The sequence below is a fragment of the Sarcophilus harrisii genome, chromosome 5 (genome assembly GCF_902635505.1).
Source record: "Sarcophilus harrisii chromosome 5, mSarHar1.11, whole genome shotgun sequence".
NCBI classification, from domain to species: domain Eukaryota; kingdom Metazoa; phylum Chordata; class Mammalia; order Dasyuromorphia; family Dasyuridae; genus Sarcophilus; species Sarcophilus harrisii.
In genome coordinates, this window is record NC_045430.1 from 246,010,331 (window position 1) to 246,038,205 (window position 27,875).

General features: G+C 38.2%; 1 pseudogene; it reads right to left on the minus strand.

The window, feature by feature from the left end:
- Nucleotides 1-904: 904 nt before the first annotated feature.
- On the minus strand, nt 905-27,151 carry LOC116419545 (annotated as a pseudogene).
- Nucleotides 27,152-27,875: the final 724 nt, after the last annotated feature.

The following is a 27,875-nucleotide window of genomic DNA, read 5'->3' on the forward strand; positions in this document are numbered from 1 at the left end:
GAAGAAAAACAACAAAAAGACATTTTTTATAAGTAACAATTTTTTACAAAAAACTTAATGTTCCCTGACCCTACCTCCTGTGCCATTCCAGTTCCCATGATCTCCTTACCATCTAATGGAGAAGACAACACACAAAAGGAACTGGGCCAGGAGGTGTAGTAAAATCCAGAGTGTAGTTTGCAGGTAGAATAGGCCACAACTGTCTTGGGCATCCTTCTTAAATGGAGGGTCCAGGACGAGCCATCCAATAAAGGAGAGGCTATGTTGCTATGATAGTTTATGGACCATTCTGGCAGAATAAAAGTCTGGCACTAAGTTACCAGATGATGCCAGGTAGCATGACCCTAAGGGTATTTGTTCAACTTACTCAGGCCATTCAGCATATATTGTTAATGGTATCCATCCCTTCTGTACTGGCTTATCTTCCATGCACTTGATGTGCACCTTGAGGAATTGATATAAATTCCCAGTAAGGAGCAGATTTCTTGTGTAACTTTCTGAGACATGGATTTTGCTTGGATTTTCCCATCTCTGAAAAGGAGGAAAAAAAAAAAAAAAAAAAACATCTTAAGTCAATGTCTAATTAGGCAATATGGCTGCTTGTGGTCTCTTGATCCAAGATGTTTCACTGTTCATATTAAGCTCCCCCTCACCTCTTGTCAGGCAATATTCTTCATTCCTAGTTCTCTGGGATGAATGTTGGTCATGGTATTGACTAACAGTCTGTGAGAAGTCCATCTTTGCATGTCAAATAGTACTCAGCTCAGAATAGGTCACTCAGACATTTCTTAAAATTAAGAATTAGAACAGCAAGGTTTTACTGGGTTAGAGGTACTTTAGAGACAAAATTTGGGATGCCTTTCATCTGTTTTGGGGACATCTGTATTCTCTCTTTGAGATCAGATTAAGTCCCATCTGTGTGCCTGCTCGACCCAACCAAGTACACATTCCACCACTTCTCGCTCTCTTTGGCATTCTTCAAAGCTTCCATAGATGTGTAGATGAAACGTTTATTTCTTTCTGCTTTAATGCTCATTCGAGTGTGAGTGAGCTGTTGGATCGCTCTTATTGTAGAGCCTTTAGGGACCCATAAGGAAGCCTACAAGGCGCCTGTCTATTGGCAAACAAAGTAATTCTTGTGCCTCTCTCCCTTTTGTGATACTGGGTCTTTGTTATTGCTGCTTTTTCCTTCAGCCTCGGAGGCCTCTGCTGCTTCAGTCTGAGCCTTTGATGCCTCTGCTTCTGCTTCAGAGTCAATGTTGGACTCGCTGGCTTCTGCCTCTGCTTTAGGTTTCTGGCCTTTTTATCCTGATTGTTGGGGGAGCCAGCATCTTTGCTTAGTCAGTGGTGCTCTTTCCTGATGGCCGCTCATATTTGCAGGGCAGTGCAGTGCAGGTATGTCAGAAGTTTTCCTGGCACACCCATAATTGCAAATCCTTGTATAAGGATTGTCTCTATTGCTGCTAGTATTGCAAAAGTAAATCCTGGGAAAATGTCTACTACAACATGGATAAAAGATGATGAAAAGATTTATAATGGGTCACATCCATTTGCCAAATTTCATTGGGTCTCAAACCACGAGGGTTCCTCCCTGGAGGGGGGGGGGGGGAAAGTGTAGGAGTGTGGAAAGGAAGGCAAGCTGTTCAAGCTTTTACTATGCTCCTAGCTTCCTCTTTTGTTACCTCAAATTATAAACGTTAAAGCTCGAGCAGCCTGATGATATTTAGAATTGAGATTATTGGGCTGCCTGAAATAAAGGAGTATTGGCCAACATAGAAGGCTATCTGCCTTTGAATTTCCATCAAAAATAGGACCTATAAGTCCACTACGTGAGTGGACATGCAAGATTTATATCTTATCTGGATGTTTTCTCACATGCTTTTGAAGTTCCTTAAAGAGCTGATATATATTAGAAGCTACAAATTATTTGAGTTGTGGCAATTCTTTGTACCACACCTACTGAATAGGCTGAATCAGATATTATATTTATATCTCCTGGATAATAAGAGCTAGGATGATTGCATACAATTCATTCTGCTGAGTGGACTGAAAAGGAGTTCTGACTACTCTCTTTATAGTTAAGTCATGAGAGTATACAGCACAAATGTTATGTTTGGATGCATCTGTAAGGATCGTTGATCCTTTAAGAGGAACTTTAGAAACCTTTTCTTCAAGAATCCATTGCCAATTATGTAATAGTTGGGTGGTTATCTTTAATGGAGACCTGTGTGTAAAATTTGGAGCCATGGCCAGTAAAATTTGCCACTCTGGGATGGTTTCACAGCATAAATAATTTGTGCATTAGTATAAAAGGTGTATATCTTGTCAGGTCTTATCCCAGATAATTGTACTGCTCGCTTTAATGGCCTTTAATAAAATTCTAGCCACAACCACTGGGTAAGGAGTAAGGTTTTGTTCTGGTTTGCTGGGAGGTTCATCCACTCTATCACACTGTCTCCTTGATGGACTGCTGTGGGTATCTCTTTTGTAGCAAAAACTGATATTTCCAAAGGTTTTTGAGTGACTCAACCATATTGGATAAAGCCAGTTCAACTTCTCTCAAAGTCTCTTGAGCTTCTCTTGTAAGCTGGTATGATGAGCTTAAAACACTGGCTCCCCTTAAAATGTCATATAATGGTTGTAATTGATTGGTAGTTAAGCCCTAACACTGGATGCATCCATTGGATATCTCCTATTAATTTTTGAAAGTCATTTAAGGTGTTGAATTTGTCTGTTTTTAAAGAAAGCTTTTGTACTGTAAGCACCTTAGGATATACTTCATATTCTAAATATTGAAAAGGAGCATGTCTTTGAATTTTTTTTTTCTGCAGCTATATGCAGTTTTTATAGTTCCTTAGTGTTTCTATGGTCTTTTGTAGACATGCTTCTAACATTTGCTTCTCAAGTGCACATCCCGATATATCATCCATGTAATATAACATAACTTTTGGAAATGCTTCTCTTACTAGAGTAAGAGCAGCAGCAACATATAGTTGGCACATAATAGGGCTATTTTTGATTCCCTGTGGCAAAACTGTCCATTCATATCTTTTATAAGGCTCCACTTAACTTAATACTGGGCACTGAAAAGGCAAATCTTTTCATATCCTCCTTATCTAAAGGGATAGAATAGAAACAATCATTAATGTCTACAACCAAAGAGGCCATTCTCTAGGTAATTGAGTAGGAGATGGAAGCCCAGGCTGAAGAGTTCCCATAGTTTCCATCTGTTCGTTTACTTTTCTTAAATCGGTCAACATCCTACATTTTCCAGATTTCTTTCTTACAACAAATACAGGGGAATTCCAAAGACTTAAAAAAGGTTTAAGTGTTCTTGGTCAAGTTGCTTTCTGTACTATATCTAATGAGGCCTGAATTTTATTGCTAGCTAAGGTGTTCTATCCACACTGGTATATCAGTTTTCCATTCAATAGGAACAGGTGAGAATGTAGGCAGGCCTTCAACAGCAGCCCTGCCTAAAAAACTAAAGTACTCATTTGTAATCCTAGTTGTAAAATGTCTTTTCCACACAGATTAATGAGGATATTTTTTTTTTTTAACTACAACAGGAGCAAAAACTCCATTTTGCCTTCAAAAGTCCATCTCAAAGGGGGTGGCACTAACTTCAGCTGCTATTGATCCTCCTATGCCAGACATATAGGTATCTGCCTTAATTTTTGGCCAGTGACTGGGCCAGTTGGTACCTCTAATGACTGTATGGTTTGCACGTGTCTACCAATAGCTTGCTCTCTGTTTCCTTATGAATTGAATCAGGATTATTATCATTGTAATGTTCTATTAGTTGCTCTCTCACTAATTTCCACTCATCTGGTTCTAATTTTTCTTCCTTTGAGAACCAAGGGGACATGTACTGTAAAGTTTCTGAGAGTTCACACCTTCCCCAAAGTTCAGGCTCTCTACAGGGATGGACTGTTCTTTAGCAGCTAGAAAGTTTCCAGATGAGTGGTAATTGTGGCCAAATAAGTGTTATTTCATGAGTCTCCTTAAAGCATGCAGCTGAAATATTCTATCTAGTTGGCATAGTTTTTCTGTAAGCTGATTAACATCACTGTTTAAAAACTATTTGGGGCGTAATCTGTTTTGTCCATGGACTATGAGGTTATATATAGTTAATGCTGGGCAAAGTTCATAGCCTTTTCCTATGATTTTTCAACCATGCTCTTTTGTCTTTCTAGTCCTTTTCCCTTAGTAAAGGAGAAGATTTCAATATAATCAATGCCTTGGATGCCAACTGTATGAATAGGGCTTTTCTCTGTATGACTGAAGATGAGTTTCTCAGTAGTGTTTTATTTTTTCAAGTATCTGTGAAGGTAGTTTTCAACATTCATTTTTGTAAGGATTTGTTCCAAATTTTTCTCCTTCCCTCCCAAGACAGCAAGCAATCTGATATGTTAAACATGTGCAATCTTTTAAAACAGTTTCCATGTTTATGTTGTGTAGGAAAATATTATGAGAAGAGAAAAAAATTGAAAATACTATGCTTTGATCCAAATTGTCTCCATAGTTCTCTCTCTGGATGCAAATAGTTTTCCATCCCAAATCTACCACGGCATTGTTGAGAAAAGCCAAGTCCTCACAGTTGATCATCATGTAATCTTGTTGATGTGTACAATGTTCTCCTGGTTCTACTCACTTCACTCGGCATTGGTTCATGTGAGTCCAGTCTTTTCTGAAATTAGCCTGTTCAGTATTTCTTATAGAATCATAATATGATGGGTTCCTTTTCAAGGCAGAAAGCTCTTGAATCAAGACTTCTAACTAGTCAAGTATTAATTTGTTTCAGCAGGGCTTCAATGTGCTTAACATAACATGGCTAAATTAAGATTATGGTGTCCGGACATATGACTTTGTCATCTATAGAATATAGATGATATTCAGGGTAAATGTTGTATAGGCATCAGATATGAATTCTTAAATTCAGGGGAAATAGTCAGGATTTAACAGAAAAGGAAAAAATTAAGAAGGGGCAGGAACAAAGTAAAGAATTACAGGAGAACAAAGATGACCTGTTATAAAACCTGAGGGGGGGATCATCAGGCTAAAACATAAAATGAAAGGAATATCATCTCTCTACCTCTGGGATTTTGAGTAACTGGATTCCTCTGGGATTCAATACTCATCTCTATAGTCATGGGGTTGTCTTAGATTGGTATTAATAGTACCTTTAGGAATTAAATTTAGTGATTGGTGAGGATAATCTTTTTCAGTGCCAGTAGGTAGCCCTTAAAGGCAAGGGATTGGTATATATTGTTGTTGCTGTTCCCTTAGGGATAGCAGCTAGCAAGGGTTCTCAATAAATGCACTTTACTCCCCACCCACCCCCCAATCTGGTCAGGTTAAAGAATATTGGTTCCAGAGTAAGAGGACCTGGAATAGAATTTCATTTTTGCTGCTTATATGACCTTGAGTTAATTCATTAACATTTCTGTATCTCACATATAAAGTGAGAGCATTTAATGGAATTCCAAGGTCCTTATTTTTAAATCTACACTTTAATAATCTTCACAATACCATTGGAAACCAGATCTATAAATGTATATACGTCTCAAGAAGAATCCTTAACCAGGGTATAAAAGTTCAAGCTTTGTACTGTCATATCTTTTGATGGTCTTACTCTTTGGAGTTGTGCTCTCCATTATTAGTACTTCAATTTTGACAAGATGCTTAATCAAAACTAGTTTGTGTCCAACCTTCTACCTGCTTCTGAGGGAATTCACCAGAACTGATATGCATTCCACAAATCCTTCCCCTTTGGAACAAGTGTTGAGGTCATAATTTTCTGGAAGGGAAGAATGCTGGTGGTATTTGGGGCTGCTCATATAGGATTAATTAGAAATGACACTTTCAAAATACCACGGAAATAACTATGGCTGCACTGTAATAATCAGGTTGCCAACTTGGGTTTAGGAAGGATCCAAGAAAAAGTGAAACAAAGAATTTAGGCTCTTCTAATAGTTCACAGCCATAATGTAGCAATCATTGCTACATTTGGTGCCTACTATGTATCACTCTTAGTGTCAACTGGAGACTGGCCAAAGCTTAGACAAGGAAAAAAATCCTCTGCCTTAAGAATATAAGGGGGGAAATCCCAAAGGCCCCTATGAATTTTACATTTTCTTTGGGACTCTAGTTGTGAAAGAATAGTGTCTAAGGCACTGATGTCTGTGAGTTCTAGACAAACCTTCAGATAGCATTCTAGTTTTGAGTGAGTCACTTACCTCTCTGACCTTCAGTTTGTTCATCTCTAAGATTTAAAAAGTTTAACTTTATGATTCCTTTCAACTCTTAAAACTATGGTCCAGTGGTTGAGCAAGGGCCTGCTCTTGAGCAGAGATTTGCTTGAGAGAAACTGGTCTGAGGAATGGCTGTTCTGGTCATATGGGTGAGGAGTCGGTTTTCTTGCTATCCTCAGTCTCATGGAGTAAACTAAAGCTTATGACTCTTCTCAGACTCTTATGAAACATGGGAATAAGTGTGGTATATGCTACCACATTGGGAATTCTTAAACTGGGCACATAGCTTTCTATATTTAATTGATGGAAGAAAATTAGAAATTATCTTTTTAGTGTTGTCTCTTTCTAGCTGCTTTCAATAACTTTTGGTGTGATAGTTCTGAAATTTAGCCATGATATTTCCTGGTGATTTAATTTTGATGGATTCTTCCACTAAAACTCTTTTCCTAACCATCATTGGAAAAAGCCTCCTTTTGGATAAGTCTTGTGGATTTATAGGTTTGGAAACAACAACTCCATGCTAAAAGGGTCTATGTTCCCCAACTTTTGGGGGAACCAACTTTCATTAGCTCACAGATCCATTGACGACATAATGTCAGCGTAATCAATTCAAGACTTCACTTCAATGATGGAGTCCTGTAACCTATGCAAGCTTGGCAACCCATGTGACTATAGTCCTTCTTTTGCCCAAAGCTCACCACAATTTGCTGGAGGTCTTTTGGTACCAGTGCAATATTCTAGAACCTGTCATTCCTTGATTTTTTTGGCATATTATCCCATGTTACCTTGGTTCATGTGATGCCTTGATGGCATTTCCCTTTAAAGGCTATATTTGGTGATCAGCTCACATATATATATACTGTCTCTCTCCACTAATTAGTGTAATAGTCTTTGGGATTGTTTTTCTTATACTCTACAGGGGGGATTCCTATATGGAATTGAGATAGAAAATACCTTGCCTACAAAGAACTAGAGATCCTAATGAATTTGGCTATACTTATTTTCATCACCTAGTCCCCCTAGTTTGTGAGAGAATACTGACATTATTGTTCATATCTTATTTTCTTTCCGATGGCAGATGGATAGGCCAAACTCTTGAGTGATGTTGATATCTTCAAGGAAGCTCTGTTGGATAACTCTTAAAAGAATAAAATACATAGAATTACAAAGGAAACAAATTGTATTGAAATAAAAAGCAGCTTTTTTTTTTTTTTTTTTTAAATCCTCGCCATCCAAATTCAAGACCTTCCTAGTTAAGAATTCTTGCTTCATTTCACATGAAGGATTGTTTTCTACTGGAAGTGCTTTTTGGCAAAACATTATGCCAGATGTTGTCTTCTGCTTTAAAGAACTTAAGTTCTACAAGTCGAGTTTATCTAGTCTTGTCAGTGATGTTTCAGTATGTTGCTTATCTGATGTTCTCTTCCTAAAATTCTATGTAGTTACTTAAAAGGTGATCTATGTATGTTGTGGTGTTATGGCTAGTCAAATGGGGAAACTTTCACATTGACAATCCTTCAGTATGCTAGCGATCTTAACCAGTTCTGGTGATGGAAACAGAAGTCTCATTGGCACTAACATTGGTACCATACATTTGCATGCCCATATCTGTAAGTAAACTATTATTCTTTAAATTTTTTTTTTTATTTAAATTCTTTAAATAAAACTCTTGACGTTTCTCACTTTTCTGACTCATTATTTTCCTTATACCATCATTCTCTATTATCTGTGACTGGCAAGGGATAGTATTGCATTTCTGTTCCATGTAGGCTGGTCATAGGAAAATAAACCTCAGGTCTGAAGACAATTTTAATTAGAGAACCTAAGACAAGAAGAAAATAATAGAACAAACATGCCATGTAGAAGTCTAGCCCTTATAGGGATCATGGAAATAGAGCTCTAATCACAATATACAGACTTTTAATTTTCATTAAGTGATTATTTTACCCTGTTTAACATATCAGCTTAAACGCGCATGTCTTCCAGGGCATTATACTTTAGTTGCAATACTCCAATGTGTTTTTTAAACTGAACTATGTGGAATTTAGGTGAGAATGGGGAGTGGGATCTTTGAATGTATTTTGCATATTTAAAAAGGGGTCAGAGGTGATTGTTGCTTTCTCTTTTTTCTTGACAAAACACATAATCGAAGAATAATGTTGAAATTCTGTTTTAAAGGAAGCCCACCCCAAGCTTTTATGATACCTCTGAAGAAAATGATCCGGCCCTTCCTGTGGACTCTGACTAGTGACAACAGTGCTATCTTGATAGAGAGCTAAAATCTCAAATGGAAAGTCAAGAGAGAAACACAGAGACAACTTTGGAAAAGAAAAAGAATTAGCCATCAGCTATTTTTCAAATCAGTAGAGCCCTAGAAGTGACTAAAAAAAGGAGTAAATTAATATTTCCCTCACCCCAGACTTCAGACAGGGAATTTTAAGGAAGTTCTCAAACTTGGCCAAGCAAGGGAAATTGCCTGTCAGATGGCAGAGGAGGATGGTAGATAGAATTCTGCTGCCACTACTCTTTTGCCTGAGCATTATCACCGTACACATAATAGGATGGCTTTTGAGGATCCTTGGAACTCCAGCAACTCAAGATCAAATTCTGCAAAAAGCCCAGAACTTTATGGTTCTAAACAATGTGGACACTCCCCTGAGAGGTGGTCTTAATATACCCCTGAAGGAGAGTGACTTCTCTGGGGTGACTCCTCAAAAACAGATCCTTCAGACTCCAAACAGTCTTGTCTACTTTATTCAGTACTCCTCATGGAGCTGAAGGATTCACATCTCAGGGTGGGATGGCTGCTAAACCAGTTGTTGGCCCTACTCCAGGCAGAACTCTCCTCTGAGGGATGATGTCAATATAAATCAAAGGAAAAGGGATTGGTGGATGACAATGACACTCCTATGTGAAGCAGATGGAGAGAGCCAGGAAGCTTTTGTGAGTATAATAGAATTGAGCCAATCTCTAAGGAGATGGGTGATCAGTAATCCATCCTTCACGCCAGCCTTGAAAGTCATCACCTACTTAGAAACAAAGAGACTTTGTAAATTGGCTAATATCTCCTACTTTTGCTTGGAGGGAAAAATGCTATTTTTTAACTGATCTAAGTTTCATATAGAAAACATGTTCCCAAGTCATTTGAGAGATCATAGAGAAATTAACTAATCTGACTCTTTCCCTAACCTTCTAGATCAGGAAAATTCTCCATATTAACTCGAGGTTCAAGTTTTCCAAAAGTATTCATTTCATTCAAAGGACTTTAAATTGATAAAATTAGTAGAAGTGAATTGCAATAGGATTATGGAACCCTTAATGGATGTAGCTTCAGTTTTTGCTAAATCTTCTCATTTAAAGACCATAGCTCTAAACTTGAAATCTCCCTCACTAGCTCTCCTCATGATAGTTGTTTTCTCAGTCATCACAAGATATTTCTTTGCAGCAAAGGAACACTCGGAATCTGGCTCTTCATTAACAATATAAAATTTTCCCGCTTGGGAACACCTTTTTCCATGTAGTTTCTCAAGTGGCCAAGGTGTCCAATTCCCAAAGTAGTTCTGTTAATGAATATGGACATTTGAACATCTGTAGTTTAGTAGAGCTATGCTGTGATTTAGCAAGATTGTCCTTGTCCTCAGAATTTAATTATATGGGTTCATCCAGAAAATTTCCCAGACTCTAACTCTATCATTTAAGGAAGTAGAAACAAAAAGCTTAAGATTTTTGATCATGGGAGTGTATTTGTAGTTGAAAAAGATCATGGGGAGACGAGTCTTGTCCCTTACAAAGGCTGGGAGGGAGGCCAATACCTACTTAAATGTGGCTTTTTCCTACTTTTTGTTTTCAGGCTCCACTAGACATGTTTATCTCAACTAACAGTGCCAAAAATCTTTGAAATTTCTTTTGAGACCATGAACATGAACCATTTGCTATAGCCTGCTGCCTCTCTTGTATTCTCTTCCATGGTTTTATCACTACCATGGCTCTTATCCTGTTTTGAGATCTCCTATATATCTATGCTCAAAAAGTCTAGGTTGCCTTTTTTCCTTTTGGTCTTTCTGGCTTTGTATTTTTTTTTTTTCCAGTGGTCCATAACTTTTCTTGACAAAGGAAACTTTCCCTCCTATTCCCAGTCTGATTCTGACATCATGGAGTCTAGGTCTCTAAGACAATACAGAAAAATAAGGTTGATGGCAAGAAATGTCTGAAAGTTATTTTCAGTCCCATGTAGATTGCTAGCAAGTCATCTTTAAATTGCCACACAATGTGGGAACAGAATAAGGCCTCTGCTTATAAAGGGGATAGGTCTGAGGACCTTCCTTTTCAGTTCTAGAACAACCATAATAATTTCAATTTGGTAGATTCTCTTATTATTATTATTTTACTATTATCCACTCATGTGTATCCTGTAGATTCTTTCTTGTCTCCTAAAACATCATTCAGTCTTTCAATAAGCCACTTGTCTTCTAGACAAACAGAGAGGAAAACTTAAAATCAGGAAGACATCTTTTATGGCACATCATGTGACTCTAGGAAAGGAACTTAACCATTCAGTATCCTAAACTAGCTCTCTGAGATTACATTACAGAACACAACTAATCCCTTTTGTGGAAGACGTTTCCTCACTCAGCTCTTTACTAATAATCTCACAAGTCCATTTAAAAAAAATATCATGAGAATAAATGTGTTTCACCAGTTTATGATCATATTATCTACTTCTGTTGAATGAAACAGGAGCAGAGGGGAAGGGAAGAGGTAGTGTGAAGATGGGTTGAATCTCCAGATCACTTGAATTAGTCATGAATTTGATTTTAAAAAAAGGTATGGGGTATATATCACATACCTGGAGACTTCAGGGCTGATAAGTATGGTGTCTGATTCACAGATCATGTACAAGTGTGGGACTAAGTTTTAAAAAAAAAAAAAAAAAAAGGGGCTAGAATAAACTTAATATTTTGCTTGACTTTACCAGGGCTGAACTAGTAATAAAAAACACATAATGCTGCCATTAGTCATCTGGTTTAAACTGGAAAAATTTCAATAAAATATTCTCATTCTGCCTTCTCCCCTACATCCTACCTTTCTTTACCATAAATTCATTTCCACTTGGAAGGGCAAAGATGGCCTGCCTAGAGACTGTAAGATGTTGCATGTCTCATTTTGTGATTCTGTGGAATATTAGTTTTCATTCAATCTTGTGCTTCCTTGGTCCTAGGATGCACATTATCTCGGAAGCTTTGGGTCAAGTTAAATCTTAGTTTCGAACTGCCAAAACAAATGGTCTGGTTCAGCTTGTGTTGTGAAGGGAATTGCATATATGGTTAAGTGAGTGCTACCCTTAAAGACAGGTGCAGCCTCATTCTTTTCAGTATAGTTTGAAAGGGCATTAGCTTTGCAGTCAAGAGTACTTAGTTTCAATTCTCATCTCTGACTCTGTGTGAGCTTAGATAATTTGCTTAATTCATGGGCCTCAGTTTCCTTATCTGTAAATAAGGGTGTTGGGTCTAGGTCACCTGAGGTCTTTTCCAGAATACGGGTAGAACAAAATAAAAGGGCAGAACTTAAACTCTTCTTTTCCTGACTGAACTATGACCTGTAATGTATGGAGTGTGAGAAGGACTAGCACCTTTGGAGTGAGGACTTGCTGAGCCCTTTACAGGGCTGCTCATCTGCTCAACTTTCAGCTGTGATTCTAACATAGCATGTGTTGCAGAAATACCCAGGTAAAATCTTATTGGCCAAGGGGTTAAACAAAGTTGGATCAGTGACCCACCTCAAACCTCTCAGTAAGTTAGGGGGGTTGTGTACTTCAACTCTGTGAATTTCCTCCAGTGAACTATGCCTAAAAGGCTATAAAATGATGCATATGTGCCTTTTGATTCAGTAATACCCCTTGTAAGCCTGTATCCCAGAGATCAAAGGAAAAGTGCCAATCTGCATATAAATATTTATATAGCAGCTCTTTTTGTGGTGGGAAAGAACTGAAAATTGATGGGATGCCTATTGATGAGGGAATGGCTGAACCAAGTTATAATGTATGACTGTGATGGAATACCATTGTACTGTTATAAGAAATGATGAGCTGGATGATTTCAGAAAAACCTGGAAGGACTTACATGAACTGATGCAAACTGAAATGAACAGAACCAAGAGAAGGTTGTATATAGTAACAGCAATCTTATATAATGAGGAATTGTGAATGACTTAGCTATTCTCAGCAATATAATGATCCAAGAAAATTCCAAAGCACTTGCCATGAAAAATGCTCTCCACATCCAAATAAAGAACTGATGGAATCTGACAGCAGATCAAAGCAAAAAACAAAAACAAAACAAAAACTTCCCTCAGAAGGCAGCTAATGTCAGTACTGTGGGGGGGTATTGAGTTTAATCAATTGCCTATGATGCAGCAGATGACCTTGGTATCATCAGTTTTTTACAATGGTCTTGAATTTTTTTTTTTTTTTTTTTTTTTTTTTTTTTTTTTTTTTTTTTTGCATCACTGGACTTTGGCTCTGCAAGAGAGGGAAGCTGTCACTTAAATTGAATCAAGACAAAGTCCTGTGATGCCATTGGTCCTCTTCAAAAAGGAGGACAAAAACTCTGTCCTGGGAAAATCCCTTGTCCCACAGAAAGGGGATGATGGCACCTGAAAATGCAGCATTGTGGAAATAGGTTTATTGGTTTTTTTCCCTTGACACCCTCCCCCCCCTCCCAAGATCCCAGATCCCCAAATTGTCTTGCCCCAGATTCACAGTTGAACCTTGCCTAGTCATGCCAAAGTAGAGAGCAGGATAAAGTTGGCAGCCTAACACATGGCTCAACTTTCTGTGATCCTATGGCAGACCAAAGAAGTTGTTCACTGTAGCTGAGCTGCTAACAGTGAATAAACAATGGTATAGTCAGTTAAGTTGATTTGGTTAAATTGTAAAAGGGATTTGGGTATTCCCTCCCTGTTTCTGCTCTCTCCTTTCAGTGAGTCCAGGTGGTCTTTTTAGACTGTAGGATGTTTTGAATGGTTTACTTTTGTGAGTCCAGGAAGTGCTTTGACTTTCATTCTACCTTGTGGTTTCTTGGTCTCAAAATGCAGATGAATAAATACAGGCCACACTATCATAAAAAGGAAGAAAAACTCATTAAAACCCTCCCTACCCCAAAGTAGAGCTATGAAACACTCCTAGACAGTGATAACCTTTCCTTCTACACATGATTCATTTCCTATGTGACTTTAGCCTCCCCCCAAATACACACAATTCATGATTGATATATATACTCTATGGAAAAAAAGTAAAGCTTATCCCAAAAAGGGTTACTGAGACGCTTTCCCCTCTGAAAACTCCATTACACACAAGCTTGCTCATGAGGCACAAAGTAATGAGTAAAGTTTAAATTCTTATCACAAGGATAGGTGTGGGAGAATCTGTTAATGATTCTAGTTACCTATGGATTGTGTAGTCTTAACTTGAGACATGAAATACTCATTCCACGAAAGTTTTCCTCAACTTTTTAGGAAGTTTTTTTTAAAAGTTCCAGGTAATGGGGAAATTCTCAAGGCTGATTAGCTTGTTAGGATAATGAGGTTTTTTTCCCCCCCTAGTAATGAGTTTCCTGGGGCATATTGTTATGGGATCCACTTGCTAGTTGTTACTGGGGAATCTAACTCTGACCAGCAGAATAGATTCCTTCATGTGAGAGATTGATAACAGTACAATGAGACTGAGAGGCAGTTGCATTCTCTGACCACTTTTCTTTCCTTTCTCCTCTTCCCTCTTGCCTCCAATTTATTTCATTCCTAATTCACAAGCAACATCTGTGTCAGTAAAGGCTGATTTGCAACAGCTATTATCTGAGCCTGCATGCTAAGGAATGCAAACAGTACTATTGAAGTTTTTTTTCCCACCCTATTCCTCTGGATGGTTACCAGGTTAGATGCTATAGTAGTTGTTGAATCTTGTGAGATGTAATTTTCTCTAACATCATAAGTCCATCATGGAGGCAAACTTTCTGACAGAGAAGCAGAATTGTAGTTGGAGTAAGCATTTTTTTATGAGTCCCTCATCAGTTTCCTGGCTCGGTCCTTTATGTTGTCTCATTTTAATTACCCCGGACTAAAAAAGTCTTACTGATCTTTTCTCCCTTTCTTTCCTCAAGGGTTACTGAAGGAATTCTCCTGGGGGAATCCTACTCATGAACAGCTCTTGAGCACTGCTGCTTCCTTTTCTTGTGCCCCACATTGAGCACTGTATGTACTGTCCGGACTAGCTCTCTGTAGGATCTCAGTACCAGCCTGAATCCTTGATTGTAGGTGAGGAGTGAAGAGGTGAAACTCACATGGATAGTCAAACATGGAGTTGGTTTCTTTCAAGTTTTCTCAGGCTTAAATACCCCAATACGCTTGCATCACTACGCATGCACTAACTATACTATGATACTATACATGTGGAGCCAGATAAGCAACTTGCTATTGTTGTGTAGATGTCTCCTTGCTAGATGTTAATATCTCTGCTTCAAGTACAATGCAGGTTGTCATGCCCACTGACTTCTCAAAGACTGAGACACCCTTAGAGGGAATGGAGAGCCAAACCAGATAAGTCGGCAGGTTTCCTGGATTGGTTAGAGGGTCTAAAACCTCCTCCAGAATTCTTCCACTATCTGTGGCCCTCTGCACCATAGTAAAGAAATCAGATGTGCCAGAGTAGTGCAGCCAGGTAAGAAAGGAAATGTTGAGTCTAGCTCCTTTCTGAAATATAGTTATTAACTGTGTTTCAGCTCTGGTACCTTGAAAAACTATTCTTGTTAGTTAAGGCCTTGATCAAAATTATGGGTGTCTGAATTGGCGGAATTAGTAGGGCAAAGAGTACAGGAGGCCTTGAGTCAATGCTCATGAGATGGAGAGCTAGCAGGACTGGGCTGCATGGCATGGACCATAAATGTGACTCCTAGTTATCACTTTCCCAGTAAGTTGTCTGAATACAGTTCCTTGGAAGGAATCGTCATTTTAGAAGATTATTGAGGCATACTGGGGCTTCTGCAGTCTTCTCCTCATGTAAAGATCTCTGCTGATAGAGTTGACAAAGTGCTATGATCAATTCGAAAGGCATACTTGGCTTTGTTTTGGAAACATATATAATACAGAAACAAGGTAGCTAATGTTAAGTTTCCTCTTTTCCTCAGTCTGTTTCCTCAGGCTACAAAGATTCTGGTTTTCCTTTTTTCACAATTCTTGTTGGGCAGGAATATATCTATAAAAGTTACTCATTTAGAGGCCAGAAGTATGAAGCAGAAGAGATGGGACAAGTCTGAAGCTGCTGTTGGCCTAACAACTGATGACCCTGACTAGCTAATGTGATTCTACTCTTTTTTCAGAGTGACATAGGATAGTTATAGCAGGACTTCTACAAAATCCAATCAGCCTCAGAATAACAAGATTTGTCCATTAATGAGCTTCCTTTAGCATGGGAGACAATTCAGAGGTGCCAAAACAGTCAGATGAGGAGTGACATAATTTGAGCTGAGCTCCTTTTTGAAGTAAAATTACCAAGTTTTAGCTCTGGTGTGTATACTTTCAAAACTATTAGTATGCTCTCAGCTAAAGTATAAACATGTTTTAACTGTAGGAAAGGGTAAGTAAGAGGATAGAAAAAGCCTTGAGCTGATGCTCACTGTGATGGGGAGCAGCCAGAGACAGCTGGGTGGCGTGGCCCAGGTGGTGTGGCCCATAGATACGAGTAATAGTTTTTTGCTGTCCCAGAAAGTTGTCAAGACAACTTCTAGAATCTGCTTTAATTATTAGTGGTACTTCTATTTTCTTTATACAGTTAAAATCTGGAGTGAAGATTTAACATTTCTCAGATGTATTAAACAGATGTTATAGCTATTATTGACTACAGATAAATACTGATAGGGGCTTTTGAACATATTTGAACACAGGTTTTTTTGTTTTTTTTTTTCCTTGATTCCTGTCCCAGGCTATAATGGTACTGTGTTCTGTACACAAGGTCTCTTGTTCCATCATATTCTTAAGTTAAATTCATGCTACTGTGTTCCATGAAATTCACCAAATGAGAAGATACTCCTATGCCAGCAGTTTCTTGGAAAAAGACTCCCTTGTAGCCAAATTCTTGTAGTTTGTATTCTAGACCATCTAGGTTACCAGATATTTCCATCAAACACTTTTTCCAAATTTTCTTCTGTTCTCTGGAATTTGTAGCTACTGTTATTGGATATCGAGCTGAAAAAAGGATAGTCTCGGTCCAATTTGTGAGACAATAATATTCTGAATCTATCCTTTTAACTCTGAAGAGAATATTTCCTTTGGGAATGACAGAACCTGAGGAACTGTTTTGACTTCTATGGGAAGACACATATCATATTTCTCTAAAATCCCATCCTACTTTAAATCCTTGTCACTTGATGAACTGGCAAGTAAGTATGCTGAGGTGTAAGAAAAGGTATTCAACTTGGCCCTTCACTGGATACAATAAAGGATTTTTTCCTTTTCTTCTTGAAGTCAATGGGGATGCAGCCAGATTTTTTTCAGTACCTAGTTGAGTGCATTTTTTTTTTAAAATTGCTTTATGGAAGATAATTGATTTCTTCTAGATCTTTGACATTTGTTGATTGGTTTTAAGAAGCCCTGACTCGGGAAAACTGAAAAGAATGGCCAAGAATCTGGATACTCAACACAAATCTAGTTTAATGGTGTCTGGACAGCCTTGCTCCCCTATTTGACTTCTTTCTTTTGAAAGAGTGGCCCTGAGAGTACTGTTTGTGTAGAATAAAAGAGTCTTGTTTCAACTCGATGCCTAGTAGAAGAAATTGTGACAGAATAAATGTGGTATTGATGATCATTAATTAATTATTACCAATAAACATTAAGGCCCTTACCTATTGCGTAAGCTGCTATGCTACACTGGGGGGACACAGTGAAGGGGAAAAAAGACCTGGTTTAGAGTTGCATGGCCAGGTGAGAAGAAGGATCTGTTGAGGTGTGAGTTCCCTCTTAAGATGGCAGCTTTGGAGTTCATAGCTCTACTCTTCACTCAGAGGGCAGAAGTTGGTTACTCAGATTCATTTCAGTAATGAGCTTCTGCTTGGTGGAGAAATCAGATATGCCAAAATAGCAATCAGATGAACTCCTTTCTGGAATGCAGTTAATCTGTGAATTTCAGTTCTAGTTCCTAGAACTTAAGACTGTGTTTTTGCTAGTATAGTCTTGATCAGTTATAGGTATCTGAATTGGAGTAGTGTGTAAGGCAGAGGAAAGAAGAGACATTGAGGTTGATGGTCAATGTGATAGAGAGCCAGCAGGAGTGGACCGAGTGGTGAGGACCACAGCTATGAATCCTAGTTTCCTGATGTCCCAAGAAACTGTCAAGAATTTCCAAGATCTAATCTCATTCTTAGTCATGTTTCCACACTCCTTAATATAATGAAATGTCTTAGATCTTCACTCCAGATTTTCTCCCAAATGATATAAATTCAGACCAGACATTAGTATTAATAAAAACTGTTACTATATGTTCAAAAGCACTCTTTTTGTGATCTTTGCCCCAGGCTGTGATGGTGGTGTTCTCCAGTAGGAAGGAAACCAGACACGAGAGCTTTGGTTCCATCATATAGTTTAATTAAAGTAATTCCTGCTATTATATCACTTCCCTTGAAGTTCACCAATTGAACAGATGCCTCTATCCCATCAATCGCTTATGAAGATACTCCTCTGTAACTAAAGTCATCTAACAGTGATATACTCCAGGACATTTAAGTTACCAGATGTTTCCATGAAATACTTTGCCATAACTTTCTTCTGTTCGTTGGAATCTGTAGCTACTATGATTTCCAGAAATCAGATCTTGATCTTGGTAGTGCTTCCTTACTCCTTGATACAAGAAAAGGTCTTAGATCTTCATCCTGGATTTTCTCCTGTGCACTATAAATTCAGAGCTTTCACTGACAACAGGCATTGATGAAATCGGTTATCTGAGAAATAGTTCATTTGCTTACTCTATTTCAGTCAATTTCAATCATTTTGATATCAAAGTTCTGTACCCCAGAGCTGTAACTGATTCTTAATTTGCTTGCTCAATTATAGAAAGTTGAGTTTCTTCATGTCCAGTGTAATGGAGTTGATTCAACTCCATAGAAAGTCCCCCACAATATTTTTGTACCTCCAGACTAATATCTTGTCCACTAAGCAGGTGACCATTTTATGACTATTTATCACTGTTATGGCTTGTAGCATTTTCTCCTTCCTGACCTAAGACAGGCTAAGAAGCCTATCCATCTTGTGTGGAGATGTTTCTTACTTAACCTAACTTGTGATCCTGATGACTTATTATTTTGCTTGTTTTAGCATTTATGTCATTTGTCAATCAATGGAATTATCTTGCATTTTGTATATCTGTTCTGAATATCTAGATATCTAGTCATATAAAAATAGGGTTCTGGAAGGAAGCCCAAAAGACTCATAATAAATTTCATGTGTCTGTTAAAACATTAAGGACTTTATATTCATTACAAAGCAGGAAGCTAGACTAATCATAAAGTCCTGCATATCTTGTCGTCCTCCTTATCAGAAACCTCCTTCAGATCTATTACCTGCTAATCCAAATGATATTTGGCAAATGGATGTCACATACCATCTTTTGGGACCCAAAAGTATGTGCATGTGTCAGTGGACACATACTCTAGTTTTACTTATGCTAACACTAGCAAATCTGAGGGAATTCAGGCTATCAAAAATCCTTTGTGCTATTGCACAATGAGCTTTCCAGTAATGTTAAAAACTGATAATGTTCTTGTCCCCTTCAAAGCTTTTTGCACAGATGCATATTCCACCTGTTACTGGCAGTCCTTATAATGTATAAGGTCAAGGAATTATGGAACACTGTCATAGAGACATTAAAACACTTCTACAGAAATAAAAAATGAATAATACAGGGCAGGACTTGCCGCCTCAACAGCTATCTTATATTATCTTTACCCTTAATTTTCTGACATTTGGTGATAATGGCTTAAACCCTTGAAGACAAATTTTATCCCTTCCTTTCAGGGTCACCTCGGGCACTGTCTTCATTGTGCCCTATGACAAACTTTATTAGGGCCATGTGGCGAGACCTCCAAACTGATATCTGGCATGGAGCGTCACACATACTAAGTTGGGGAAGACTGTTTTTATTTCAACAGGTGATGGAGAAGACAACCGGACACAATCACGTTATCAGGAGAAAGCAAACATCCCACAAAATTCAACAGCTGCTACAGCATCTCACCCTACAAACTCAGGAGCATTCTTACTGGTGGCAGGACAGTCCAGAAGAAGACAGAAAAGAAAAGGCTCAAGTAATGTTGGGACTAACAGTGCTGTTTACACTCTTTTAACATGCAGCCTCAGATGCCAGCCACTGAACGATATTGGATTTGCTTTCCTTTTACACCATGGGCACGAACTGTGACTTGGGAGGACAAACTTACTGATAGAACTACAAATAATACCATGCTGTTGTTAAAGGGAGAAATAAATTCTATGGGAAACTTGAATCTGACAGCTTTTAACTTTTACAGGCAAAGTTAATCATGTTCCTATATGGTTTGGTAAAAATGTAATTGATATTTGTTGTCTTAAGTTAGTATCACATGAAAAATGTTGCAAAAAATATATTGTCATACAACAATTGAATCCTTTGGGCAATATAACTCCTATTTTCTTATACTTTGGACCAGCTATTGTGCTTGTGTTATTACCTTGCTTCCCTGGGTTATTGAAAGTGTTCCTTTGACCTGTAAGCCAAATTAGCACCCAACTTCATTTAGCTTCTCTAAAACAAAAAAAGGGATTTGTTGAGGACCACGCTTAAGTGTAGAAACCCAGAAAGCCTATAAAAAGATCAGAGGATTGTACCATTGGGACTGGTCAGTTCTCCAGCCCCGCCCACAGCTATGAAACACAGCATACTAGAGAGAGTAAAAGAATGTTTTGTTATTACAATCTTTATCTTCCTCTTTGAAGTAAAGCTAAAAGTGCAAAGTGTAATACCAGAGAAACTGAGCAAGATAGAGATTAGAAAGTATTTAATAATTTATTTAATGGAGAGATATACTGGGACCAAATGGATTCATGGTTTGGTCCCAGGGCTGAATGAGACAATCATCTCTAAGAATCCAGCAGTGAATGTCCAATACAAGATTCTTTTATAGGGTAACAAGAACAATGACATAATGAGGGAGGTACCTGGATGGGGATGACCTAATGGGGGGAGGCACCTAGGATGACATAATAGATACTTGAGAGGCTCCTGATATTCTAATGATATCTAAAATGGATAAAGACCTTTAATCTGACCAAACATTAAGAGGGAATGATTATAGCCTGAAGTCTAAGATATAAGACCTTTTATCTGAACAAACATTAAGAGGGAATGGTTATAAACTGAAGCAGAGTAACTGAATAGGATGATTAGGGAAACTGGGTCAGGACATTAAAAGAGAACTGTGGCACAACAACATGACACAATCTATTCTGTTGCTCAGAATTAGATCCCAGCAGTCACTAGCAGGTAGCTGCCATGACACCAGTTAATGGTAACTCCCACCCCATGAAGTATTTCCTTTCTCCTACATAATTGTGAGTTCTGTTAGAGAACTTGTCTTTTCCATTGTTAGGTGTTAAAACACCCTTTTGTTGCTAACTATGTTCTCCCAACTCTTATTTTTATATTTACTACTCTTAATTTCGATTATCTCTTCATTTTGTCTAACATCTTCTAAATAAATCTACCTTTTGCTAAAGGCAATGGCCATTGTAAATTCTTCACCTGATCAAACCCAACATTTGGTGCTTGAATATCAATGTTATCATTTGGTGCTAACCCCCAAACAAATCATTTGGAACCAAGAACTGCTTCTCAGAACACATCATCTGGTGTTGGAAACCCTCTGGACTTCTTTTTTGTTTGTTTTATTACCCTCTGGAATTATTGGAATTCCAGTTTTACTCCAAGTTCTTCTATAGTATCTAACAATCCTGTGAATTTGGCAGTTTCTTCATTGCTCAGAGGCAGCTCCCAGGTCTCTTACTCCCCATGCTCCCTAACCAGGAAATACAGCATTTGTGTAACCAGCCTCCCTAAGACATGCCCCATCCAGAGGGAAAATCCTATATGTACATTTTGAATTTCTTCAGATCTTTAAAAAAAAAAAAAAAAAAAAAAATCCTAGTGCTGAACCGGCCTACAGTAGCCATCTTTTCTCCAATTGGTTTTTGGATATATTTTTTAGTTCCTCCTTTTTCTAAAATCCTAATTTCAACCTTCTGAAATCTGAAGGGCCATATAGGAAAGGAGATTGAATTAACTCTCTAGGAATTTAAGGTGGAAAGTCCATCATAACTCTTTTTTGGGTTTAAGTGGGAATAAATTCCTTGATTCTGGACAATATAGAAGGATTTCTTCCCTTTCCTCCCAAGTCCTTCATTAATAAGTGACCATGCATTATTGTGATAGTCATTCTTCTCATTAAGTGTTAATAGATCAGAATTGATCTATTAGTGCTAACTAAAGTGCTAACTAATAGCAGTTTTCCAAGGCATTGCAACTGAAGCCACAGGATGCCAGGATTCAGATGGCCAAATTAACATTCCTCTTGTTAATATACTAGGTGTTATTTATGAAATGTCTATATTTCCCCAGAAATGCTTTCTTGAACTTGAACATCCCACCTTAACATAAAAATTGCCATACGTCCTTGTGCATTGATCCTGAAAGTGTTTCTACCACATTCTACCAAGTAATGTGGAGTTAATTTATATTGTTTGTATCAAATAGCTTTTTTGAAGTCCTAAAAGAAAATATTACTAATGTAAATTCAGCTTAAGTGTCATGCATACATTCTCTATTCCATTCCCAAGCACTTGTGAAAACATTTTCCAGCATTCAATCTTGAAGACTTAGTCCTTGAGTTTCAGAGGCCTTTTGCAGAAATTCATAAACCAACGATACCTCAAGGAGGGTCAGAAGTCACATTATAAAAAAAAAAATCTACCTAGAATAATATGGTCGTCACATGGCTGATGACTTAAAATTTCTCAGATCAGTTTCTTTCTTTCTTTTTTTTATTTAATAGCCTTTTATTTACAGGATATATACATGGGTAACTTTACAGCATTAACAATTGCCAAACCTCTTGTTCCAATTTTTCACCTCTTTACCCCACACCCCCTCCCCTAAATGGCAGGATGACCAGTAGATGTTAAATATATTAAAATATAACTTAGATACACAATAAGTATACATGACTAAAACATTATTTTGCTGTACAAAAAGAACCAGACTCTGAATTATTGTACAATTAGCTTGTGAAGGAAATAAAAAATGCAGGTGTGCATAAATATAGGGATTGGGAATTCAATGTAATGGTTTTTAGTCATCTCCCAGAGTTCTTTTTCTGGGCATAGCTAGTTCAGTTCATTACTGCTCCATTAGAAATGATTTGGTTGATCTTGTTGCTGAGGATGGCCTGATCCATCAGAACTGGTCATCATCTAGTATTGTTGAAGTATATAATGATCTCCTGGTCCTGCTCATTTCACTCAGCATCAGTTCGTGTAAGTCTCTCCAGGCCTTTCTGAAATCATCCTGTTGGTCATTTCTTTAAGAAGAGTAATATTCCATAATTTTCATATACCACAATTTATTCAGCTCATTCTCCAACTGATGGACAAACTATTCAGTTTCAGTTTCTAACCACTAAAAGGGCTGCCACAAACATTCTGTGCACATACAGGTCCCTTTCCTTCTTTATAATCTCTTTGGGATATAATCCAGTAGTAACACTGCAGGATCAAAGGGTATGACAGTTTGATAACTTTTTGAGCATAGTTCAAACTACTTCTCCAAAATGGTTGGACTCGTTGCAACTCCACCAACAATGCATCAATGTCCCAGTTTTTCCCACATCCCTCCAACAATCATCATTATTTTTTCCTGTCATCTTAGCCAATCTGACAGGTGTGTAGTGGTATCTTAGAGTTGTCTTAATTTGCATTTCTCTGATTAATAATGACTTGGAGCATCTTTTCATATGACTAGAAATAGTTTCAATTTCTTCATCTGAGAATTGTCTGTTCATATCCTTTGACCATTTTTCAATTGGAGAATGGCTTGATTTTTATAAATTAGAGTTAATTCTCTCATATATTTTGGAAATGAGGCCTTTATCAGAACACTTTGGACTGTAAAAATATTTTCCCAGTTTATTGCTTCCTTCTGATCTTGTCTGCATTAGTTTTGTTTGTACAAAAACTTTTCAGTTTGATATAATCAAAATTTTTCTATTTTGTGATCAGTAATGATCTCTAGTTCTGCTTTGGTCATAAAGACCTCCCCTTCCACAGGTTGGAGGTAAATATCCTATGTTCCTCTAATTTATTAATAATTTCATTCTTTATGCTAGGTCTATGAACCTATTTTTGACCTTTATCTTGGTGTACGGCGTTAAGTATGGATCAATGCCTAGTTTCTGCCATATTAGTTTCTAATTTTTCAGCAGTTTTTATCAAACAGTAAGTTTCTTATCCAAAAGCTGGGATCTTTGGGTTTGTCAAAGACTAGGTTGCTATTTTGTTGACTGTTTTATCCTTTGAACTCTAATCTATTCCACTGATCAACTAATCTATTCCTTAGCCAATACCAAATAGTTTTGGTAACTGCTGCTCTATAATATAATTTTAGATCCGGAACAGCTAAGCCACCATCATTTGATTTTTTTTTTTCATTAATTCCCTTGAAATTCTTGACCTTTTGTTTTTCCATATGAACTTTGTCAATTGAGTTTTTGAATGTATTGTTTTGGTCTGTGGAATTTTTTTCCATTTCACTAATTTTTTTTTTTTTTTTTAGTGAATTATTTTCTTTTTCCAATTCACAGATCCTACTTTTCTTGCATGTTTCTTTGTCTTTTCAATTCACAAATCCTACTTTCTAGTGAATTCTTTATTTTTTCCAATTCATATTTCAGGAAGTTGTTGCTCTCTTGTAAGGCTTCTCTTTCCTTTCCCCATTTATCTTCTAACTCTCTTGAGACTTTTAACGGTCTCTTCTATGAGAGCATCATGTAAAGGAGGACAGTCTGATGCATTTTTGCTGTTTGAGGTCTCTTCAGGTTTGCTGACCTGCTCTTTTTCTGCATAGAAGCTGTTGATCGTTCTTTTCATCTTTTTATTCATGTTTGAAAGCCTTTAGGGTAGGTCTCCTAGGCAAGGGGTTACCAGCTTCCTCTGCACAGCAGGGAAAGATGTAAACCGATTTCCGGCTCCGAGGTATGGGAGTGCTCTGGGTGAGAGTTTTCCCTTCCCCCAACAGGAAGTGGATTCAGCACTGGCCGAGCTATCAAACTACTTAGTAGGGCTGAGTGGATTATCGCTTGCCCTCGGCTAGAGACTAAGTGGTGAAAGTGTCACCGCCCCAGGCCGGAGCCTCTTGTGGGACTGTGTATTAGCAGCTGACTACAGACCGCAGACCGCCAGGAACTCTGCCCAGCGTCTCTGCCTGATGCATCGGCCCTGGAAAAGCTTCTATGGCTAAGCCGAGCTCCCACTGGCAGATTGAGGTTAACCTGGCTGCGTCCTCCTGCCGTGCAGGATCACAACTGCCCCAAGGAAAAGCCTGTACTGCGGGTTGGGGCTGCTCTGCTTGTGTTGAGATCTGTGCCTTCACCTCGGTCTGGTACTTCTTTGAAATCCTAATTTCTCTCCTAGTTCGTTGATCTCTGGCCCTGAACTAACTTTTACAGGATTTACTTTTCTTTCGGCTGGTGAGTTGTTCTAGTTTCTCTTATCTTTTACGAATTGTAGATTCTGGAAGAATTGGCTTTTTAGTGCTCGAGAAGGCTGATAAAGAGGGTAAGAGAAGAGCTTAGAAAGTCGAGTGTGTCTTCTCCGCCCCTCTCAGACTGTTTCTAAACTGATGTGTATCTAGACATTAGATGGTGATTAAAAATCTTTTTAGGGGATTTAATCAAGTAAGAATTCATGTTTTCTTTGCTTTTGTAAAGGGTATTACTTAAGAAGTTATAGACAAAATAAAGGGATACAATGTACACTAAAATACAAGAAAGTTATATAGTTGGGAAGATAAATACTACTAATGGAACTAGAAACTTGTGCATTTGTGTAACCAGCTCTTACAAGTGCCCTACCCAGAGGGGAAAAATCCTATAGATATTAGATTGTAGTATATCGTATTAAATCTTTTACAATTATATTCCATTTTCTTACTTGAGTTTTAAAGATTGACAGAAAAATAAAAGAGCATTATGTCTAAAACCAATAGTTTGGATCATAAAATACCTCCCCCTACCCATCTGTACAGAAATTGTGTACTACACTGGCTGGGATTTGTATTGGTGAGAAGTGCTTAGTCTATTACTAACTGGGGTATTGCTCCTTACTTCATCAAAGGAATAGTTTTTTATCATCTTTCCATTCCTAAAAACAGTTTGGAGAAGATCATGACCATATTCTTCAACATATTTTTCAAGAGCTTCCTTTTCCTTCCTCGAGGGTAAGAAAATTTCTGGTAGGTGTCTTATGTAGAGAGAGTCTACCTTTTTTGGACCTTTTGTTTGGATCAGTAATTGGACCTTAAAGACGTTACTTAAGTGTCATTGGTACATAACTGTATTGAAGGAGTAATTAAAAGATCTTCTGTCAAGTTCTGTAAATAAAGTTCCACTAGAATTAAAAGGAAATATTTTCACGTTTCCATTTTTTCTTTCTTTATGTTTTCAACAACTCTTTCTAAAATGTTGATATTAATTTCCATCTCTCTTGAATAATTTCTGAGATAAGGTGGCAAATAATTTATACCTCTTGAGTTTTTCAGTAACAGGAAATCTTCTTACCTAGAATGTTCCAAGAGATCTTTAAGACAGTCTCACAGGATTTGGTGAATTTGGTCTGATGATGATGTGGGTGCTTCTTTCTACTTCCCTATATAATCTAAATGTCTTAAATTTTCACCCCAGATCTTCTCACATGCATTATAAATGTCAGAATCTGCTGTTTCATTGATTCACAGACACAGGAACTGATTGAAAACTGTGTTACATGTTTAAATGCCTCTCTTCCTGGTTTTTGCTCCCCAGGCCGTGATGGTGTCGTGTTCTGTGAAGCACCAGAAATATCCAGTTACCGGATCTTTTGGTCCCATAATATTTTTTAATTTAAAGTGCAGTCCTGTTATCGTATCGGGTTCCTTGAAGTTGACCAAATGGGATGCTGACAGATCCTATAGCGGCCGTTTCTTGTGACGAGACTCCTCTGTAGCCAAAATCATGTAATTTATACTCCAGCTATCTAGGCTCCTGGATGTTTCCACTGGAAGCTTTTGCCAAAATTCTTTCTGTTTCCTGGAGAAGTGAAGCTACTGTGGGGATGGACACAACACAATGGGTCTGAAGAAGGATGGTCTCGATCCAATTGGTCAGCCAGTAGCATTCTGGATCTGTGTTTTCCACGGTGAAGAGAGAATGCCCTTAGGAAATGATAAACCCTGAAATAGTCACTACGGGTAGATGGCTGTCGTATTTCTCAAGGATATGTCCATCCTTTACAAAGACGTCAACCTGAAAATGCTCTCTGTAGACCTCTTCGGCTTCCAGGATTTTTTCTTTGGTCACTACTTTACCTTTTAAATATTTAAGGAGAATGTACTGCAACCCGTAAAACACAGTTTCCTCATTTTCCACCTTCCTGAATTTGGAGTTTCCTGGTCGTTTCCCGCGGCATTCAAAGTACGAATAAACTTTGCTTGTGTTTGGTGGATATTGCTTGTAGTGAGTTGCCTTGTAGGAATCGGTGGCGAGAAGGATGTTGAACTCGGCTCCGACTTGGGAATCCATCTCGGCGCGTGGGCAGGGGAATTGCTGATCCAGCTGGGTGAAGAGAAGCACAGGCTGCTGAGATTTAAATGCTCACGGCTGAAGAGGGAGGGAGAAATCTGGCCCTGCCCAGACCCCGCCTTCTCTGACGTCAGAGTCAGAGCACTCCACACTTGTCTATCTCACCCCCACCCCCAAGACGTGTGAGGGCGGGGGAAGAGGCGAATTGGGACCCACAAGGTAGGATGGAGAGGTCAGGGGGACTTTTGCTGCTGGGTCTGAAGGCAAGTGAGATCTGGGGCTGGTCTTGACCCGTGCTGGTTAGATTTGGGATTTGGCCATCTTCAATTATTTTCTCTTTCAAAGAGTCCATCTGAAGATCAGGCTTTGAATGACAAGAACCTTTCTATTTGTAGCCCCAGTCTTTTCTCCTGACAATCCACTGATGTCACCTGGGAAATCAAGTGTGCACAATGCTGTTATATGAAGACTTTGGGGAGGCTAGAAGAACTGGGGCAGGAACCAATTCAAGATCCTCTGAACCTTCTTGGTGTTTTTTTTTTTTTTTTTTTTTTGTTTTGTTTTTTCCTTATTGGAATTCCAGTTTCAGTCTCCATCCTTCTATGATTCCTGCAATCCTGTGGCTGGTTGCGATAGCTTGTTCGGGCCCGACCCAATCTTTTCTCAAATGCTCCAAGGCAGCTAGTTTCTTCAGATCCTCTGACTAAAGGTCCTCCTAGTCCTG